The 19,454-nt window shown below is 33.1% G+C and overlaps 1 protein-coding gene and 2 long non-coding RNA genes across 3 annotated transcripts in view; 1 reads left to right on the forward strand and 2 right to left on the reverse strand.

The window, feature by feature from the left end:
• LOC126885265 (GTP-binding protein REM 1) overlaps positions 1-19,454 on the reverse strand; it is a 779,234-nt gene that overhangs the window by 623,946 nt on the left and 135,834 nt on the right. The gene's annotated exons all lie outside the window — the stretch shown is intronic.
• LOC126885270 (uncharacterized) lies at positions 9,121-9,497 on the reverse strand. Its single transcript, XR_007698363.1, has 2 exons — positions 9,251-9,497; positions 9,121-9,191 (listed from the first exon to the last, which is right to left on the reverse strand). It is a non-coding gene; the product is annotated as an uncharacterized LOC126885270 (long non-coding RNA).
• Positions 11,297-11,670, forward strand: LOC126885271 (uncharacterized). The gene is made up of 2 exons (XR_007698364.1): positions 11,297-11,540; positions 11,600-11,670. It is a non-coding gene; the product is annotated as an uncharacterized LOC126885271 (long non-coding RNA).

A 19,454-nucleotide genomic window follows, 5' to 3' on the forward strand; every position in this document is an offset into this window, starting at 1 on the left:
TTTAGGTAAGCACTGATGATAACTGGTGAACTAGTCGAAAACTAGTTATGTGAATTTGACGTGGCCCTTTTGAGGGTTTTTTAAATAAACCTTTTATACAAGATTTATTGTTTTTTGTATCACATGGTATACAGCCAACTACAGGAAAACTTTTTCCTTGTGGATTTTGACTTTATGTGAAATCTGTGGACTATTTTTTGCAGACCATCTTCATCTTGGACTATCAATATTGCGTCGTCTGCCTAACAGAGTATTTTTACTTCCTTGTTTCCCATTCTGCATCCGCTTTTTGCGTTGACGCTTTTGATTATTTCATCCATGGTTAAATTGAAGAGCATAGTCCTCAATGAGTATCCCTGTCTTATTCCGCTGCCTATGTTTATAGGTTCTATAAGTTGTCCATCTATTCTGACTTCCATTTTGTTGTTTTGGTAGGTGTTTTCAATGATTTTTATGATATTTACGGGGACTTCTCTATAATGCAGAAGATGGATTACATCTTTGCGTCTTACTCTGTCATTTGCTTTCTTCAAGTCAGTCAGACATGTAAATGATAGTCTGTTATACTCTAGTGATTTCTCAGTAATTTGCTTTATGACGAATATTGCATATGTGCACGATCTTCCAGTACGAAACCCTGTTGTTCATCTGCTAAACTTATCCTCTGAATCATTAGTTCTTGTAGAATTTTAGTTGTCTATAGAAACAGGATTATCAACATTTATTCTTTAGAATGTCTTACGAAAAAGAAAATGATGGAAAACAATTTTCGCCGACTTTGGTGGAGAAAAAGCAGACTACGATGATAACGAGCAGGAACTTTCTGACAGCAGCGGGATGATAAAGAAGAAGATTTTATTTTGGACGATTTACCAAAGACGTAGACCTTGACGGAAACTCCAAAACTCCTTTTCATAAGAGGAAAACAATAAGATTCCGGGTGATGAGTTTGTGGGGAAGAGCTAAGAAAAACTAATTGGGAGAAAACAGCAAATTCTCGGGTACGTACACGCACACATAATATTGTAAATAAAATGAAGAGCTCGGGGCAATAAGGGACCTAAGCCACATTTTTTGAAATTTGAAGATTTCAGTAAAACGGGCTCTGTAACAATAGTCTCAAGCCACCAGCGAAGTTTTACGGCTATTGGGCAATAGATGTGGCCACCAAGCTATAACGACCTTGTTGCCGACTTGCAAAATCATGGAAAATTTTGAAGCAAGAAAGTCATAAGCCACAGTAAAATCAACATGGCGACACGTGATCGAAGAGTGTTAAAAGAAAAACAATTATTTTATAAGGAGAAAGACAGTAGTTGTTCAGGTTCGAATTTTGACTCTGACGATTCTGTAAAGAATCGAGAATATTCTCCGCACACGAGTTCCAGTTAAGTGAAAGTGATTAATATTCTCCGATAAACGTTTTAGTGGCTTGAGACCTTCTTGCTGTAGGATGTGGCTTGTGTCTTAATAAGTTATAATAACATTAAATTCACTTTTTTAGTAAAACGTAGTCATAAATAAACTGTTTTTAATTGTTTTATTGATAAAGATCTATTAACACATATATTCTATTTAAATTCGCTTAGACCAAAGACCAAAGACCAAAAAAGTATTTTATTTAGTAGGTGGCTTGGTCCCTTCTTGGTTCGATAGCAAACACCAAAATTTCATATTTATTAAACACACCCTAACCCTAAATGGAGCATTAGATGAAGTAAATGTTGGTGAGAGGGGTGTAAAATTAGTTTGGTGACAACATATTAACAACAGAAAATTAAAAAAAATATATGGAGAACCAATAGTAGAACCAACATCAAAAAAATTCAGGATATAAAGAAACTTTTACAATATATTCCTCCCATAAACCAGCTTTTATCTCATGATTATTGGAAACAGTACAAGTAACATTGAACAAGACTATAACCAAGTTGATGAAGGAGAGGAAGTAGACAGGGATGATGAAACCGATTTTTATTAATAAAAAATTATATTGTAGGCATATTTTTGATTTTAGAAATAACATTCATTTTGTTATTTTCAAGAGGGTCATAAGCCACATGTATTTGTTTAATAATTTTTTTCTTAAAACTGCAGTTTCATTTCGTACCTTTTCTTGAAAAAATATATTTAATAATTTATTATGCATGTAAGGAATTAAGGTAAACATTATAAAATAAAAAAAATATGATTTCAGGATTTTGTCAAAAACTTTAAACGTGATTTACTCAAAACTTTTCAAATAAGGCTTAGGTCTCTTATTGCCCCGACCTCTTTAAATACCAGGACTTGTATGACTTTATCATGATTTACTTGATGTTGCTATTTGGAAGTGCTTCATATCCATTGAACTGTTTATTTACTTTAATCAATTGAATTTACTTGTTTAGTATACAAATATTTATATTAACAATAAAAAGAAAAATATTCAGAATACAGTAAAACGAGGTATACATATTGTCTGATTTCGCTTTTTATTGAAGCTTTTAACTAATTACCTTATACACATATTCCACACATTTCAGACAAACATCTTACAAAAATACACAATATACTTAGACACTCATGGCATACAACTTGGATTTTATTATAACTCTATTCTTTTTTATTAAAATCTTCAATAAACTTTTAATACACTCGCTGCAAGGATTAATCTTAAAAAAATCCTGCTACACTCTGAAAATCTGAACATCTCTTTATATTATATAACATGTTTGTGCGGCTAAGAGTAGGCCGGCGGAAATGTCCTGATCCCTTTGCAAACATCGTTTCTTAGGTTAACCTTCCGATTACGTAAATATTTTAGCTGCACAGGGAGTAAATGGCTGAACGGTAGGATATGATCCCATGTTTCTTAGCCAGTTTCGTAAATATTTTTTTTACCATCAAGTACGGTTCAATCTCTTAAAAAAATAAGAATCGATCTGTTTACTTAGTAGTAGCGAGTGGTTTCTATTATGTAGAAAACTAAAACACGATGCCGTAATATTCACAGAAGACTTAAACAGAAGATTTGCAAATATTGTACAAAAAATACACATTTTTCAATCAGAAAATGTAACAGAAATAATCATAGAATATATTATTATTAACAGTGATAAAAAAAATCATACATAAAAGAATAAAACGGGATAATACCCGAAGGTTGGCTGTATACCATCTAGTTAAATAAAATTTAACGTGAAGTAAAACACTCCCTGGTGTAGTTGGTATATTTTATTAAACATTTAAAAAAATTTAAAATCCAAAAGGATGACATTCAAAACGTTTTCGGACTTACCAGTCCATCATCAGTGAACTCTCTGTCCTTGCTAAATAGCCACAATGCTAAACACTGGTTAAGTTATATGTTCCAACTACATAGTAAAAATCCGCAATAAACGAATCATAGAGCTTGAGTAAGAGTGGCAAACACTCAATCAGGAATGAAAGGCCTTGGTGATGAATACATATATAAAGTTTAACTTATTGGTTACATTTCTTTTGATAGTCTTTAAAGTCTTCCAACGACGTAACGAGGATGATTGTAAGAGGGGGGTTACATGTTGATTTGTCAGCAACACCTTTGAATACTCATAATGGTGCTCCCAAAACCCCCTGGTTACGCCAATGATGTCTTCCTATTCTCTACGAAACTAGTCTTCTTTATAGTATTTTAAATTCATTACAAATCCTATTTAAAAATATTTCAAATCGTAAGTCTCACTTTGTGTTAAAGTATCTACATAGTGATTCCTATTTTGAAGTGAATCCCAATATCACAAAAACTCAGCTTTGAACTTCTTAACCCGAGTAAAGTGCAGGTACGTGAATATTTGTTCAAGCCTCCCAATCATCTATTTTCGTCCTGTTTATGAGTTACAAAACACCAAATAGCTTTTGGATAGTCTCATATAAATCATAAAGGCGAATGACGTCATGCGCTAGATGAAAGGAAACAGACAATCTCTGATCTCGGTTGTACGTTGAAAAATCTGTAAATATTATTTTCGGATAATAGTGTATGTAGTGCATATGAAGTGAAGAATGATGATCTTTATTAATTTCGATTTTTAGATGATTAATATAATATACGAAAAGACGTAAACATGGAAAATTTATGTAATAAAATATACAATAGTCTCAGGGGCGTGCGGTGAAATTTGAAACAGGGGAAGCAATTTATAAAAAAATTGTAAAAACACCTATTTATAATGTAATTCAATTCTTCTACAATTTTTCGAAAACTTGCCTATAACTTCCTTGTACAAACGTGGATATTGTGACATTTCTTTAATCAGATTATATTTAATTGAAAAATAAAACAAGTAAAATCCTTTATAAAAGGTATACATACTACTAGGTATACTCCCTAGGTAGTAAAAGTACTTTGCAACCCTAGGAACGAAAAGTAGGTACGACTTTCCTCCCTACAATCAGGTCAGGAAATGTATACTTTCGGTAGAGGTAGGTGGAAAAAAATATTAGTAACTCACTGGTAATATTTTTTGTGTCAATACTCAATATCCTCAGTCTCATATAAAGCTGTTAGTTCTGAACGTAATGAAATCAAGTCAAAATATTGTCCATAAAGACGCATCAAAGATTTTGTTTGTTTGTCAGGAAAATGTGTTTTTTTTAATGTATTAAAATTGCACAGCTAAAGAAAGTCTTGGTTATCAAAATTCTTAAAACCTATTTTCCATTCGTTGGCATATTTGATCTAAAATCTGGTAAATAGTATAGTCAGCGGTAGCACGATTCGACATCTCCAACATTATCAGTGCGTATCTATTCGTTTCCTTTTGGGCTCAAAACTTCTTGCCATCATATTATTCGAGCATTTTTCAAAGTCATCTCTCTCTTTGTTAAAAATATCTTTAAATACGCTAATTTTTTTACACAGAAACCAATCTAGTTTATCTTGCATTGCAATACATTAAATAAATTATCTGAGAATAGAAATATTTCTGAAAAAAGCTAAGTTAAAAAGTAAAATCAAATAATCTTTTAAACTATCCAAAAATCCTCTCGAGCTATTTATGGTTTCTGTATCCCACTTTTCACATTTTCACCATTTTCCAAAACACTAATACATATTTTATTTTATAATATATTTATATAAATAATATTTAGTATTTATAATATAAATAATTCTATGTATTTATTTATATAAATAATTCAATAAAATGCATCTTCATACTTTCAAAAAATCAGTCAACGAAGCCCGTCATCGTCAAACGCTGGTAAATCCCATTTAAATTCACGAAAAACATCTTCGTATGCAATTGACAAAACTGCTTATAAGCTAAAGATATGCCCGAAATTTGAACTCACAGCTCACCGTGTAACCCCGATGATTTTTACATAGGCTGGAGTCGCTGGAGAGAAGCAACTTGAAAATCAGATTATTATGCCGATATAACTCCGAATACCACCGTAGAAATACGATCATGGTCCAAGTACGGAAGGATGCAGCATGCAGCGCTGCTTATAGGAGTATGAGAATATGAGTACCTATTTCATTGCTTTGTTATTTACTCTATGACAAAAATAGAGTAAAATACGTTTGTCTTTTCTTATTAGGTAGGTACTTGCTGCTTGTACTACATAATTAAATATTCTCGTATGCAACTTAAAATCATGCTTATTATGTGTTTGTTAATTTTTTTTTTAATTATCTCAGTTACTCAGTTGGTACGGCATTACTACGGAAACCAAGGGAAGCAATGCTTCCCTTGCTTCCATGGACTGCACGCCCCTGAATAGTCTCCATTGTACACTTAACTTTAACAGTTATGCATCACCCAAAATATTTGCTATTTTTACTATTTTCAGAAACTACTATTATAGATCATTTATAAAAAATATCATAACGTTGACAGATATTTTTTGTTTTAAAAGAGATAGGTACTGTTTTTTATTAAAAAATTAAGATTGTTCTGATTAAAAAAAATAAGAACTAAAAATTTATTTCTAATTAAAAAGTATTTTAGGGGAGTCTTATCATACCAGCCGACGAGTAAAGACGTTAAATTCTAATTAATATTAGCTTACAGTTTTTGCAAAAGTTAAAAACGCGTTTTGTGAATGTGTTATTTTAACGATAAACATTGGTAAGGTGACTTTATTTAAATACATATTATAGACCACTTCAAAAATAGGCCAGTATTTACTGGCCCCAAATAATTGATATTTTGGCATACAAAATATCAATTTCTACATCATGGCATCCTCATCTACGTTAACTAAACCTACTTCTACACCAGACCAACAATCTCTAGAACCTAAAAGCTACTCTTCCGTAACCAGACAACCAACCACTAATGTTTTTCCATCAAGAAACCAAGCAATTGTGTTCGACGCAATTGACAACACCAAAATTGAAGATTACCTCCACAGTTTAAGCCAAATTATTCGACCAATAAATATTATTTTCTGTTCAAAGCTATCCAACAACAGAAAGTGCATTTACTTAGCAAATGAAAAATTAGTGGACGACTTTATTACCAACCACAGAAAAATAAAAGTTAATCAACAACTCTTACAAGCACGACGACTAATCACACCCAGCCAACGACTAGTACTCTCAGGCGTATGTCCATCTATTCCACACTCAATCTTAGAATCCGAATTGCAAGCACTTGGTGTCAACCTTTTGTCACCCTTATCATTTCTCCGTATAGGGACTTCCAGTCCTGAGTTCCAGCATATATTAAGCTTTAGGCGACAAACCTATATATCCCCTTTAACCAACCATACCTTACCCGATTCTTTTATTATAACCCACGAGGAGACATCATATAGAATATGGATATCTTTAGACAACCAGACTTGTCATATATGCAAAAACACCAAGCATTCAGCAAAAGACTGTCCAACAAAGGCATCTGTATCAGGTGACACCACTTTAATTCCTCAAAACACAGAATCAGGTGAGAACTCTATTGAAAATAATTTCAATCAGGCGACTAAAGAACTAAGGAGTGGCATCCCACAAAATAAAACCGAACTTAACGATCAACTTGTACAAAATGAAACACTAAGCACAGAACTCCAAACTAACCAAATAGAAACAGATCCAATATCACAAAAACGCACAGTTTCTGAGCGTTCTCCAACTCCTTAATCACAACACGCTTTTGAAGTACCAAAAAACAAAGAGAAAAAGACTAAATTAAACCAAGGCAATAAACCAAAAAAGACGTTAGAGGAAATGCTCAAACCTACAGAAGAATTATTTAGAGACCAAAATTCCAGTTATCCCTTAAACTATGATCAACTAATAGATTTCTTCGAAAATTGTACAGGCTCTTCCGACCCAATAAGCATTACAAAAATGTATACCAATGAAATTTCTGAAGTTACAGACCTACTGACAAAAATTTATCCTAAACTAATTGACCGAAAAATTAAAAGTACATGCACCCGAATAAGAAATAAAATTTTACGACAGATTGATCCGGACTTCCATGCCGAACCAGAAAGCGACACCTCTACGGAAACGTATTAAAATATCAATATCATTCACTAGTTTAATTCAATGGAATCTGAATGGGTATTACACCCATTTAGAAATGTTGCAAATACTAATCTCAAAATACAGACCAATGATTCTATGTTTACAAGAAACTAATTTTAAAAACAACACTGCACATAAACTAAAAAACTTTAAAAGACTAAGTTCCAGTTATGTGCCTCCTGATGAGAGACTAATAAGTTTCGAAACCGGTAGAGGTGCTTGCAGCACTCTCTGATTGGACTGGAATATGGTTCGGCTGTATTTTCGTTTTGCAACGAAATTGAAAATGGTTATTCATTTTTGAAAATGGTTATTCATTTTTAAAAAACTTTAATTGTTTCTTTAAAAATCGACAACATGCTAAAATCGCCAGTGGAGGAGTAGCCATATACATAAAGGACGATATTAATAGCACAGCAATACCACTAGAAACAAACATTGAGGCAATTGCAGTCAGAATCAAAGACGTAACTAGTTTTTCCCTATGTAACATATACATCCCCCCAATCAAGAACTTATCCATAACGAAATATCGGATTTTTTAGAACAAATACCTACTCCACGATTAATTGTCGGGGACTTCAACGCACATAATCCTTTATGGGGTTCAAAAAAATTAACACATCTTGGTAGAAAAATAGAAGTACTTCTGGAAAAACTCAACCTAAATTTACTTAATGATGGACAAGATACCCGTTTCGACATAAGAACGGGCGAGGGTTCTGCTATCGACCTATCTATATGTGAACCATCAATAACGCATACACTTTCATGGGATGTATTACCAGAGCCATACGACAGCGACCATTATCCTATTTTAATCCATAACGAAGATGCATCTACAGCTATACCAGAAGCAAAATGGAACTTAAAAAATGCGGATTGGACGAAATTTCAAAATCATATCGAACGCAACGTGCATGCCATAAATGAAAATAGTATTGTGAACGAAGAGGTAGATTTCATTACAAAACTAATAATAGAATAATAGAAAAAACTAATAATAGAAAAATATTGTAAAAATTAACTTCAATAGTAAATTCCATCCAGTTCCTTGGTGGAATCATGAATGTCGACAAGTAATACAACAATCCAAAAAAGCGTTTAATAAATTCAAACGACAGAAAAATGAACAAAACTCTTTAGAATGACAACTGTATGGAAATACAACTGTATGGAAAAAAGTAAAAAGAATATCTGGTGCAAAATCACACAAGTCAATAAATCTGGTAGAGCAAAATAATATAATATATAAATCCCAAAAGGAAATATCAAATATACTGGCATTAGTTTATGAAAAAAATTCAAGCGACGCAAACTATTCACCAAATTTCTTAAGGAACAAAAGATATGAAGAAAGATATACCATAGATTATGAAGATCAAAATAATAGTGAAATAAACTTTCCACTATCGATGGATGAATTAGAAGCGGTAATAAAAAACTGTAAGAACTCGTGCCCTGGACCAGATAATATACCCACTATTTTTCTAAAAAACCTCACTTACCCATCTAAAGAACACTTACTCAGCATTTTCAACTTAATCTTCTCGAAAAGTTTATTTCCAAAATCGTGGAGAAATTCAATAATAATTAAGGGAAAATGAAAATGTAGTATGTCAAAGTGTGTAAATAATTTTATTTCCTTAGCTGAGCGCTTTCGACATAAACGTCATCATCGGAGCTAATGCTAAAATAAAAAAAGAGATCTTGTAAGAACAAGAAGTACAAAACTCTTTTTTTACTTACGTCAAATACTAAAAAAGTACCGCTACATAGAGGTGTAAAAAAGTGCATCTTAGGAATGTACATTTGATTTTTAAATTTTGAATGCTAGCTTAGTCCTCCGTACAACAGCAAACAGCAAAAAAAAAAAAACAGAAAGAAACGGCCACATACACGTTGCACAAAAAAACATATAAACTTTTTTCATGGTCCGGGTGTCGATATCACCCGTCCATCCTTGGCCTAGTAACAACAGCTGACTGACAAGGTCGGATATTCAAATCTGCTTTTATCTGTTCTGCGTTGACGTTGACAGCTGACGTTGAAACATGAATATTTTAAACATATTGAAAGAAAAATTGAAAATTTTTACAATGAAATTGATAAGGAAATGTACCTTAGATGTTTGTACTAATCAACTATTAAATTAATTGATGACATGCTTGATTTTGAGACTAATTGGCCCAACTTACATACACTGTGTTAAGTTCAAAAATTAAATTAAAAACAAAAAAAAAAAAAAAATTTATTAAACAGAAAGTAATGAGAAAGATCAATTTTGATTGTGAATTCTCAAATTCAATATTCAGAAGATGTTAGCTTGTTGAAGTTAAAGATTGAGATAATATTAAATTGTTGTTATTTATCATCTTTTTGTCATTTATGTAAGTCATTGCAATCACCTTGACTTGGTGTATGGATATTTTATTAAGTTGAAAACCTAATGTTTATGTAGAAATATTAAATGATTTTATTAAATGCTATGATGTTAAAATGGGTATATTCAGTGTCTATTGTTGTAAGAGGTTGATGACAAAATAGAAGGATATAGTGTTCGGTGGAATTCAATTTTTAACAAAATAGTTTCGAACACTTTTGTTGTTAGGTGTTTTATTTCTAAGGCTCTCATTACTTGTTGGTAGAATCTGTATTAATAATGTATATATAAATCTGACCAATAGTCAAATGTTTTCCTTTTTTTATATAAAGTTATAAAATTAAATTTTGAATAAAAATACAATAGTTTTTATATACATAAAAGATTGCAAGAGGTCACTACTCAACTGTCTCCCACAGATACTTGAAGAGAGGTTTATAATTACAATTTAAATTGATCTGAGTATTAACACAAAAATCAGGATTAGACTTCATCTCTCTAGAAATCTCCAGGTCCTCCTGGATTCCAGGAGAGATGAAGTCTAATCCTGATTTTTGTGTTAATACTCAGATCAATTTAAATTGTAATTATAAACCTCTCTTCAAGTATCTGTGGGAGACAGTTGAGTAGTGACCTCTTGCAATCTTTTATGTATATAAAAACTATTGTATTTTTATTCAAAATTTAATTTTATAACTTTATATAAAAAAAGGAAAACATTTGACTATTGGTCAGATTTATATATACATTATTAATACAGATTCTACCAACAAGTAATGAGAGCCTTAGAAATAAAACACCTAACAACAAAAGTGTTCGAAACTATTTTGTTAAAAATTGAATTCCACCGAACACTATATCCTTCTATTTTGTCATCAACCTCTTACAACAATAGACACTGAATATACCCATTTTAACATCATAGCATTTAATAAAATCATTTAATATTTCTACATAAACATTAGGTTTTCAACTTAATAAAATATCCATACACCAAGTCAAGGTCATTGCAATGACTTACATAAATGACAAAAAGATGATAAATAACAACAATTTAATATTATCTCAATCTTTAACTTCAACAAGCTAACATCTTCTGAATATTGAATTTGAGAATTCACAATCAAAATTGATCTTTCTCATTACTTTCTGTTTAATAATTTTTTTTTTTTTTGTTTTTAATTTAATTTTTGAACTTAACACAGTGTATGTAAGTTGGGCCAATTAGTCTCAAAATCAAGCATGTCATCAATTAATTTAATAGTTGATTAGTACAAACATCTAAGGTACATTTCCTTATCAATTTCATTGTAAAAATTTTCAATTTTTCTTTCAATATGTTTAAAATATTCATGTTTCAACGTCAGCTGTCAACGTCAACGCAGAACAGATAAAAGCAGATTTGAATATCCGACCTTGTCAGTCAGCTGTTGTTACTAGGCCAAGGATGGACGGGTGATATCGACACCCGGACCATGAAAAAAGTTTATATGTTTTTTTGTGCAACGTGTATGTGGCCGTTTCTTTCTGTTTTTTTTTTGCTGTTTGCTGTTGTACGGAGGACTAAGCTAGCATTCAAAATTTAAAAATCAAATGTACATTCCTAAGATGCACTTTTTTACACCTCTATGTAGCGGTACTTTTTTAGTATTTGACGTAAGTAAAAAAAGAGTTTTGTACTTCTTGTTCTTACAAGATCTCTTTTTTTATTTTAGCATTAGCTCCGATGATGACGTTTATGTCGAAAGCGCTCAGCTAAGGAAATAAAATTATTTACACACTTTGACATACTACATTTTCATTTTCCCTTATTCATTCAAGTGTGTACAAACTTATCAGTCTTTCAACTATTTTTATCAATAATAATTCCTATTCCTAAGCAAAGTAAATCAAAATCAGATCCCGAAACAAATATGCCAATATCTCTTACTTGTAGTATGGACAAAATGCTAGAGAAAATAATAAATAACAGACTAATGTGGTATCTGGAATCAAAAAAATTAATTATACCAGAACAGAGTGGCTTCAGAAAACATCGTTCTACTGTAGACAATCTTATTGACGTAGAATCGGAAATACATGAGGCTTTTGCAATTAAACAACATTGTATCGGAATATTTTTCGACATTCGTAAAGCCTACGATATAGTGTGGAAATTATCAATATTAAAAACTCTTAGCGAATGGAAAATTAGAGGTAATATACTCAAATATATATCAAACTTATTAGAAAATTGACAGTTTCAAGTCAGAGTAGATGGCGTATATTCCTCAACAAAAAATCAAGAAAATGGTATACCACAGGGCTCGAACCTTAGCACCACTTTGTTTCTTATAGCTATGAACAGCAAAAATTAAACATCCTGTAAAAGCTAGGCTATATGCAGATGATTTGGTTATACTTTGTAGAGGAAAGAACCCAACAACCATCCATAACCATGTCCAAAAAGCCATAAATCATATTGAAGAATGGTCATCCACAAGTGGACTTCAGTTTAATAACTTTAAAACCAAAGCAGTGTGTTTTACGAAAAGCCACCAAATACAACTGAAGAACTTATACTTAAATGAAGCACAGGTTAAATATGTAGACGAAGTTAGATTTCTCGGTATGATATTTGATCAAAAACTAACTTGGAAAATACATTTAGAATATTTAAAAAAGACATGTCAGCCTGGAATAAATTTGTTACGATCACTTGCAAACAAAAAATGGGGCGCCGACTCGTCTACATTACTACATAATATCTACAAGGCCCTAGTACGTTCCAAACTTGACTACGGCTCAATCGTTTACAACTCCTCAAAAAAGACGTACTTAAAAACAATAGATGTGATTCAAAATACAGGTCTTCGAATTTCCTTAGGAGCACACCACACAAGTCAAATACAAACTCTATACTGGGAGACTGGAGAGATCCCACTCACGTTTAGAAGACAATATCTAAGTCTTTCTTATGCCGCTGCAGTATCCTCTAATCAAGATAACCCAGTTATACACAACGTATTTGCTTACCGCTTTAAAAGTTGTTTCCAAAATTCAAATAGAACTGATCACCCTTTTTATTACCGCATACAAACTTACTTATCAAAAATAGGTATTCATTTTCCAGACACCTACGATATTTCCGCAATCCAAACCCCTCCTCCTTGGACAATTCGCCTTCCCTCTACTGATACCAGCTTATTGCGACTAAACAAATCAGAAACGCCTGCAAGTCAAATCAATCAAGAATTTCTTAAAATATTAAGCAAATATGGTAGCTGCTTCAAAGTTTACACCGATGCCTCCAAAAACGAAGACGGAACTGGCGCAGCAATCTACTCGTCAGATTACACAGCAGCTTATAAGTTACCTTCATATACAACAACGTTCTCCGCTGAACTGTTTGCTATTCTAAAAGCATTGGCTCTGATAGTTAACAAAAATAATAAGAGAAACATCATTATCACAGACTCTCTCAGCTCAATATTGGCATTAAAACAACTCTATTCTGATCATCCATTACTACTTTTCATTAAAAAGGAACTGAAATATGCAGAAAATATGAATATTAAAGGTAATTTTATTTGAGTACCATCTCATACTGGAATCGAAGGTAACGAGGTTGTGGACAAAATAGCAAAGAATGCACCTATTAACCCAAACGCAGAAGAGAACATGAAAACCCTACACACCGACCTGAAAGCATATTTCAAAGTAAATACTTTTAAAATATGGCAGGATACATGGAGGGACTCATCAACCAAGCTATACGAAGTTGACATTAACCACAATCAAATTCCACAATTCAAAAACAGAAGAGAGCAAGTAATCTTCACTCGTCTCCGGATTGGCCATACTCGATTAACCCATGACTACATACTCCAACGTGCCGATCAACCTGTGTGTGATTTGTGTAGAAGTGTCCTTACCATAAAGCATTGTTTATTGCAGTGTCCGAAGTATAAAGTGCAACGAAAAAAGTGCAACATACCACCAGCATTAAATAGTGCACTCGGAAAAGACAATGACACAAAAAGCATCTTCACATTCCTCAAAGACTGCAACCTCTTACCAAAAATATAGTATTTTACTTTACTTTGTATAGATTTAGAGCTTTTTATAATTTCTTATTGTTATGTTTAAAATCTATTTTTAAGTTATAATTTTGTAACACAATCCATACACGCTAATAACCCTGCGTGGTTGATTATAATGTAAGTAAAAAAAAAGTATTTTATCTACTTTATCTCATATTATGCATAAGTTTTTAGTTTGTGACATTATAGACAGCAGTGCGTGAAGGATTTAAAGTGTGCGTGAAGTAACAATGTATTTTAAATGGGATTTACTTTTTCGCACTGTTTTTGGCACACTTTCATAAAATAAAATATCCTTAACTTTCGCGATGTCATGGTGATGACATGTGAGCAATAAATTACAACAAAATTTTGACAGTTTTGTGGTTTGAAAGAAGTTAGAATTTTTAAATGTTAAACTTCTAAAATTTGTAGAATAGAAATGAATTCCAGTGACGAAGAGTTGAAGTTTTTTTATTTGTTCATCGTAGATACAATATTGTATGAAACTGTGCGTGAAGTACTTTTTGCGATGTAGGGCACGAGCGACAGCGGAGCGAGCAAACCTCGCATGCGTTCGCAAAAAGCATACTTCACGAACTGTTTCATAAATAACTATTAATTTTACAATTAAACAATTTTGATATCTTGTATTTCAACTAACGGCAGATAGAAGCCTGGATTGGGGTTCTAATACTGCTAATAAGTGGATCAATAATTTTCTGTTCCCATTCTTCTCATAAATTACAAAGGCAATAATTGTAAGTTCCTGATGAGTTTTAAGACGATTCCGTCAGGCATAAACAACTCTGCAGTGCACATCCCATTCGTGTTCAATGTGGTTCATGCCCGGAGACATAGCAAGTTCCAAACGGCGGATATCTCCTCTACCAAGATAGTCATTAATCGCTTAACTCCTACATGGACGGACGTTATCATCCATAAATATTTTCACCCACAGCTCCTCGTCATAATCTCACATGAGGTTCTAAAATTGCGTGTGATGTACCTTTGTCCTGTTAGGGTCCCGCCAATAATCATCAATTCTGTGCGTCCATTTGCCATAATACCTGCCCAAAACATAATACTGCCATCAGCGAAAAGAAGAATGAAGAAGAAGTATGGGACGGACATGTGCTCGTTGTGCAGGTTTTGTTCGCTCTCTTATTTTCTTACTTACTCCGTGGCGTTTCAACCCTTCGTGGGTTTTAGCCGACTCGACAACATGCCTCCACTGTTTTCTGTCTTGAGCAACCTCCATCCAATTCTCCACGCCCATCGCGCTTAGGTCTCCTGCTATATTATCTCGCCACCGGAGTCGAGGGCTCTCGCATGGTCTTCTTCCAGTTGGGACTTCCTCCCAGACCAGTCTTACTGTTCTTTGGTCAGAACGTCTTCTGAGGTGTCCCGCCCATTGGAGTCTTCTGGATTTTATTCTTTTATGATGTTGGCGTCTAGGAAAGTTCGTCGAGCTCTCTGTTAGTTCTTATCCTATATTGTCCTGATGCTTCATCCAGCACAGGACCAAAGATCTTCCTTAGGATTCTTCTTTCCCAAACAAGTAGTCTCTCTTCGTTTGCCTTTGTTATCGTCCACGTTTCGCTTCCATACATCACAACGGGTCGTATGATTGTTTTATAGACTTGTATCTTCGTACGTCTTGTCAACTGTTTTGATTTTATAAGGTTCTGGAGGGCAAAAGGACATCTGTTGTCGGCCTGTATACTGTTGTTTATTTCTTGTGATCCGTTATTGTCTTCAGTTATTGTTGTTCCAAGATACTTTAATTATCTAACGCGCTCAAAGTTAAAGTCATCGATGGTGATGTTCTGACCAATTCTGTCTCTGCTGTGGTTATTGCGGCTCATATAGATATATTTTGTCTTGTTTTCGTTGATTTGGAGCCCCATCTTCTCTGCTTCCTTCTCGAACCTCACGAAAATCTCATCCTTAATCGTGTGTTACCTATTAGATCGATATCGTCTGCAAATGCCAGTAGTAAGTTTGGTCCTTCTCGATGAAATACTGTATTGGGTTTTTATATTCTTGCACTTTTGATTATGTACTCCATAGCTAAATTGAAGAGTTGTGGTGAAAGTGCATCTCCCTGTTTTAGTCCATTGTTTATTTCAAATGTCTCCGAGTATTGTTGTCCACCTCTCACCTTACATCGTAACTATTCCATACACATCCGTATCAACCTGATTAGTTTTTTTGGAAAGCCAAGTTCCTGCATCGCTGTCCACAGTCTATCCCTGCATACTCTATCAAATGCTTGTTTAAAATCTATGAACATCTGATGAAGCTCACGATCAAATTCCCAGCATTTTTCCATTATCTGTTTTATTGTGAATATCTGGTTAATAGTAGAGCGGGCCGGTCTAAATCCGCATTGATAATCTCCAACGATTTCTTTTGTGTATTTTTTGGTTCTTTCTAGCAGGATGTTTGCAAGGATTTTATAGGTAGTGCTTAGGAGTGTTATTCCCCGGTAATTAATACATTGCTTTTGTTTCATTTTTTGTGTATTGGAACAATAACTTCTTCTTTCCATTCATCTGGCATCGTTTCTTCTCGCCAAATGTCTTGAATTAGCTTGTATATAGAACTGTCCAACGCTTCTTCTCCATGTTTTAAGCACTCTGAGGGTATACCGTCGGTACCTTGTGTCTTATTATTTTCAAGTTTTTTAATTGCCTGTATTAATTATTCGTATGCCGGGTATTGGTCTTCTATTTCAGCTGTATGTACTTCTGTGTTTGAAGTATTTCTGTTAGCTTGGTTGTTAATAGTTGATAGAAGTATTCCTTCCAGGTTTTTAGGATTTCCTTGTCGTCAGTGATAAGCTGCCCGCTGTCGTTTTGAAGGAAGTTTCCTGTTTTTGCTTGGTACCCGGTCTTCATATTTAAAACTCTTTTGAAGAACTGTCTCGCTTGTTTGTTCCTTCTTTTTTCTTCTATATCTCTGATTATTTGTTCCTGATACTCCCTCTTCTCCCTTCTCATTAGTTTTCTTGTCTCTGTTCTTCTTTGTTTATACATTTCATTGTTGTTGTGCGAGGGGTTTTGTAGCATGTACCTTCTAGCCATATTTCTTCCTGTTATGGATTTCAGGCAATCATCATCGAACCATTTTTTTGTTGTTCTCTTTTTGTGTCCTAGTATTTCATCTGATACGCTTGTCAGAGCTAATTTTATATTTTCCCAAGCTGAGTCTATGTTGTTATAGTCCTCTGTCTGTGTTAGACCTATTTTTATAGCCTTTTGAAATTTCTGTTCTGTCTCATTATCATGTAGAACTTCGGTATTCCATAACTGTGTTGGTATATTCTTGTGTGTTTTTTGGGACGCTATTCTTGTCCTTCTCTTCGTTTTTACAAGAAAATGATCCGTGTATCCATCAGCTCCTCTTGTTGGCTCTTCCCAAACACGAATTCGCCGGCTATTACCATTTAAACAGATTCTGGGATAAGACAGGGGGATTATCTGAGTTCTTTATTATTCAACCTGATCATGGTTGAAGTAATAAAAAAAGTTCTTCTTCTGAGGGTGCCTGTCCGTTCCTAACGTTGGCGACCATTCTGGCTATGATGACTTCGTTGGTTGCTATACGGAATAGTTGTGTTGAGGTCTTTCTATACCATGCTCTCAGGTTAGCAAGCCAGGATATTCTTCTTCATGCTGGGGCCCTTTTTTCTTCAATTTTACCTTGTAAAATGCATTGGTGTGGCTCGTATCTGCCTTGATTTCTCATTATATGTCCCAAGTAATGCAGCTTACAGCACTTCACAATGTTGTGAACCTGTCTCAGGATTTATTTCCAAAATCGCTTACTCATGAAAAAATGAATTTATTTTAACCCTTACATGCTCACTGTATAATATATTCGAATTTCTATGTATATTACATTATTAAGCCAATTGTAAGTTTTTCCTCTTCAATTCCCATATATTTCCCCTTTTTACAAATTCAATAGCATTATAAAATGGCCGATATATTTCCTAATTTGATGTATTTTCCCGTTCCTGATTTTAAAAGCAAATAAAAAATTGCTCCTGTATAAAGTTTGCAAAGAAAAAAAGTCTCATTTTACCTCGCCTACAACCATAAAATGCGAGATTAGTCAAGACATTCAAGTCTTGATAAGACTCCGGAGTTTTGTGAGCACTTCTCTCATCGTTACTTTTATTTTAAAATCCAAATAAGTATGCAGTTACTTTATAATGTTTTCCACAGAATCGGCTTCTTTACTTCGACATTTACGTCGATTTTTATGTCGAGAAAAGACTACTCATATAACGAAAATCGCTTTCTTTAAGAAACGGGTAGAGTATACAAAAATATAATTAGTTGTTTGGAACTATAGTTTTGTAAAATATATAAAGACAGGGAAGAAAAATATGTCAAGGGTTAAATAACATTTTCAAAGATAGAACAAGAAATATTAGATACAATTTCAGTTTTTTGTCAATCTTAGTTTTAATATTTTGATCAACATTTCTCTAATAGTCCAGGGCGCATCTGTTTTGAGATGGACGTTCAGAGGTGACTTAAATTTTTTTACAGAAATTGCTTGAAAATAACTCAAGTAATAATATTTGTTTTATCCTCCCGCTCAAAATGGTCGAGAACATTGTTTAAATAATCAAAATGTCAAAATATGAAGGAAAAATTCGATTTTTTTATTGGTTTTTTGATTATAACTTTAAAACTATTCATTTCTGAGAAAAGTTGTACTGACATAAAAGTTGTATAATTACATTTCCTATAATATAGAATTGGTTAAAAATTTTAAAAATAGTCACCCTAGTTGCAAAATAGCAATAATTGCGAAAAGAACCATACAAAAACAAGTATTCGCATTTTACGTTTTTCAACCATTTATGCTACACTTAGGACCTTCATATTTTACCCAGAAAAACTTTATGATATAGTAAAATAACATTGTAAATTTCATTAAGATCGGTTTAAAAGATTTTTAAACGCTTTTATTTAGTTCAATAGATTGCGTCAAATCTTTGGATGTTAATTTGACTACCTTTTCTTCCATGCAAATGAATGAAAATTTGCAGACATATGCATTCGCGGTGACAATACACGAATAGACAACAAAAAATTTTTGTTTATGTTTATTAATTGTTTAAATAAAAAAAAAACGATTTTAATGGAAAAAGGCCTAAATTCTCTTGTTTTTTACAATGTAGAAACTTGAAACTTTTACGGATGGTAGCTAATGATATAACCTATACATAATTTCACTTTTTACGTTAATTGTTTACGTTATGCGTCATAAATAAACAATAAAGTGTGAAATTTTGAACACTCATATATTTGTTTATACAGTACGATGCAAATGAAAAGAATAAATTCGTTATTTCGTAAAAAGGCGACTTTAAGGAAAAATCCCGAAAGAGGTCGATTTTTATTTTAAATTACGATATTTTGGCATATATTTCATACTAGTGACGTCATCCATCTGGGCGCGATGACGTAATGGATGATTTTTTTAA

Source organism: Diabrotica virgifera, chromosome 5, assembly GCF_917563875.1.
Source record: "Diabrotica virgifera virgifera chromosome 5, PGI_DIABVI_V3a".
NCBI lineage: Eukaryota > Metazoa > Arthropoda > Insecta > Coleoptera > Chrysomelidae > Diabrotica > Diabrotica virgifera.